The following is a 4,128-nucleotide window of genomic DNA, read 5'->3' as shown; positions in this document are numbered from 1 at the left end:
TAATAGTTGTATATATTTATAGGGTACATGTGATGTTTTGATATAGGCATAAAATGTGAATTAATCAAATGAGGGTAATTGCGGTATCCATCATCTGAGGCATTTATCATTTCTTTGTGTTAGGAACATTGCAATTCCACTCTTTCAGTTAAAATATACCCTTACTGTTGGTTTTAGTCACTTTGTTGTGCTATCAAACATTGTTCATTCTATGTAACTATTTAACTATATTTTTGTACCCATTAACCGTCCCCACCTAATGCTCCCCCAATTCGCTGCTACCCTTGCCAGCCTCTGGTAACCATCATTCCACACTCTGTCTCCATGAAATCAGTTGTTTTGAACATTTAGCTCCCACATACGAGTGAGAATATGCGAGATTTGCCTTTCTGTGCTTGGCTCATCTCACTTAGCATAATGTTCTCCAGTTCCATCCATGGTGTTTCAAATGGCAGGATTTCATTCTTTTTTATGGCTATGTAATATTCTATAATACAGTTGTTTTTCATTATAGTAACTTGTATACATTTTAAAATCTCCCCTTTTAGTTTAGGAGCTTCTTGATGACAAGACAGTGCCTTACTCCTTTGTGTATCTTCTCCAGCCCTTAGCCTAATGCCTTGGATTTGGTAAGCACTCAGTATTTGTTTTTTTCATCAAAATGAGTGGAAAATTATTCTATTTCCTTTTTGTCTCAATGAAATATTTTGTGTAATGTATGTTTATTATATCTTAATGACCGACTAAATATAATGTGAAAGTTCAGGACACAGAAGTCAGTTGAATGTTGTTTGCCAGAAGGCAGAAGACAGAATTTTCTAAATAATGGTGGTTGTAAGAGAATAGAAAAGATCAAATAGCTAGTTTTAAGAATTCGTGGGATGCAACATAGCCTAATGTATGAGTGTGGACTGTAGTTTCAGTGCCTTTGGTTCTGCCCCTACTACTTACTAGTTCTGTAACCTTGAATATATTCTTTAATGTTTCTGTCTCTCCATTTTCATACGTGGGATAAAGACAGAAATAACACCCACCTTATAGTTACTGTCTATTAGGCACATCAGATACTACATGTTGAATAAGTGCCAAAAAATTACCTTTATTATTAAAATTGGCTACCTAAAAAGGGAAAACCAATTTCTTGTTGCCTCGTAGTGATCATTTAAGTGAAATAAATCCAAAGAATTTATTACCAAGTAGCTACTGAACTCACTGGTTTTGACCAGAACCTGTGGCATCTCGAGGATCATCAGATCTCCTCAAAGATTTGTATAAGGACCGGAAAAGGGAACGACCTCTTATAACCCACAGCTGCCCTGGGAATGAGCAAATGCCAAATAATCAGGTTCATGCACGTTTGTTTTTTTTTTTTTTTTTTTTGAGACAGAGTCTCGCTTTGTTGCCTGGGCTAGAGTGAGTGCCGTGGCGTCAGCCTAGCTCACAGCAACCTCAAACTCCTGGGCTGAAGCAATCCTTCTGCCTCAGCCTCCTGAGTAGCTGGGACTACAGGCATGCGCCACCATGCCCGGCTAATTTTTTCTATATATTTTTAGCTGTGCAATTAATTTCTTTCTATTTTTTTGGTAGAGACGGGGTCTTGCTCTTGCTCAGGCTGGTCTCGAACTCCTGAGCTCAAACAATCCGCCTGCCTCGGCCTCCCAGAGAGCTAGGATTACAGGTGTGAGCCACCGCGCCCGCCACTTAGGTGTATTTCTAAAGATAAAGTTCTTTGACCTTACTGTAAAAGTAGTTGAATCAATGATTTAACTCAACCCAATATGATAAATTATAAACTTAAGTTACTTGTCAAAGGTAAAATGTCCAAGGCTAAGACTATATATTTTGTTTCCCTACTACTTTTATCAAAATTCCATTAAAAATGAGGCCATATTTTACTTTTATAGAGCATCTATCTCATAAAGATTTTAGTATTACATAAAGTTAAACTGAAATACAGAGAAGGATATAACAAAATTATGAAGCATGAATTAAGATAGAGTTCTCATATCTATTGTAGGTATTCTTACTTGGTTTTGCAGGCAAGACTTTGACTCTCACCCAGGTAGTATACCTTTACTTGACAGCAATATATATTTTTTTTAAATGTTTATGCTGTATGATAAAAATGCTTGCCATAGAATGTTTATATTTGAATCTTTTGATATAGTTAAATTTCTATTAAGTTTTAAGATATTCTATTATAAAAAGTTCAGAGTGAATGTAAATAGAAACCACCAGAACCGCTATTGTTTTCACCATGACTATTTGGTATGTAGCTAAGACCTTGTCCTTATCATTAACAAGAATTTATCACACCAGCAGGACAGTGTCAGCCCTTTATTTTTTTCTCTTTAGTGCAATTCCCATTTCCCCATCATCTTTGCTCTCGCTAATGTTAAAGAGAATAATATTGCGTTCTGACAAAATATACCAATGCTAAAGGACTCATGATTTAGTCTTGGGATATAAAGATCACCTTCTACTTTGTTTTATGTACTTTCTTCTTTCTCTGCCATCTTTGGGCTACATAGTCCCCAGAATCAAAATTTCTTGGATGAATCTGAATAATTCCACCCCCCCTCCCTTTTTTTGTAGCAACAAGGTCTCACTTGCTATATTGCCCAGGCTGGTTTCAAATTCCTGGGCTCAAGGGATTCTCCTGCCTTGGCTTCCCAAAGAGCTAGTATTGCAGGTGTGAGCCACCATGCCTGGCGAGAATAATTCCCTTGTAAATAAATTATGTTGACAGGAAAGCATGTGTACACTCTTCACCCAAAGGCTGTTGCCCCCTTTCTTTCTATAAAGAAAGTTGTTTCTTGTTTTCAGATGCCAACTAATCATCTACTTCACAGAACTATTCATAGATAATCCAGGGCTACCTCTGCCTACTCCATGTGGTGATTACTTTATGTCTCATTTCCTAGAGCTGTTTACTATTCCTGGCTCTACATCTTCTTTGAATACATTTATACTTTTTTCTCATGTTTTTGTCTCCCTCACTAGATTTTTTTTTTTTTTTTGAGACAGAGTCTCACTCTGTTGCCTGGGCTAGAGTGCCGTGGCATCAGCCCAGCTCACAGCAACCTCAAACTCCTGAGCTCAAGCAATCCTACTGCCTCAGCCTGCCGAGTAGCTGGGACTACAGGCATGTGCCACCATGCCCGGCTAATTTTCACTATTTTGGTAGAGACGGGATCTCCCTCTTGCTTAGGCTAGTCTCAAACTCCTGACCTTGAGCGATCCACCCTCCTCGGCCTCCCAGAGTGCTAGGATTACAGGCGTGAGCCACCACGCCCGGCCCCTCACTAGACTTTTAATGCCTCAATATTAGACACACAAGGTGTTCCAACTAGGGATGGCTTAGTATTTGTAGACCTATGAATTCAAATGAAACACTTTGATTTTTTTTCCTAGTTCCAAAATCTTATTCAAATCTATTATCTCCTTCCTTCCCACTCCCAGAACCTGATTCTAGTTCAGGCCCTCATTCTCTCTCACCTGATTACTGCAATAACTTTCTAATTATTCACCTAGTCTTCAGTCTCTGACCTCTGCCAATTCATCTTTGATTTCCTTCCGTGTTTACCTTACTAAAGCACAGTTCTGATGGCATCACTCCCTAGTATAAAAGACTTCCGTGGCTCCCACTGCGTACAAAATAAAATCCCTAGCTTGGCATTCAAGGCTTTACAACCTGATCCTATCCTCCCTTTTCTAATCACCCTTCCTTCTTATTCTATGAGCTATTGTTTACCAGAAACATCTTTGCACGTTCATATCCCCTATCTTTCTTCATTTTCTCTTCCTAAAATGGGCTTTTTCACCTATTTATATCTTGCCCTTTAATTACAATCCAGCTAAACAGGATCACCTTTTAACACCTTTCTTGCTGCCCCTAGTCAAACTTTTTCCTTCTTCTTTCCGGGGCATGCTGTTTATGTATCCATTTTACACCTGCCATCTGCTCTATACTCTAGAGGTGGTCCTGTCTATCTCTATCTCCCTTTTATACTGTGAGCAACTTGAAGGTATGGATGATGATTTATTCCTCTTTTCATGGTCACAGTTTAGCAAGTGGAGAGGGAGGAGAGTACCTTCCTTGGGAAATATTATAAAAATATTTCTAAT

Source organism: Propithecus coquereli, unplaced genomic scaffold (assembly GCF_000956105.1).
Source record: "Propithecus coquereli isolate 6110/MARCELLA unplaced genomic scaffold, Pcoq_1.0 Scaffold5, whole genome shotgun sequence".
Lineage (NCBI taxonomy): Eukaryota > Metazoa > Chordata > Mammalia > Primates > Indriidae > Propithecus > Propithecus coquereli.
Note: the sequence above shows the minus strand (reverse complement) of the source record.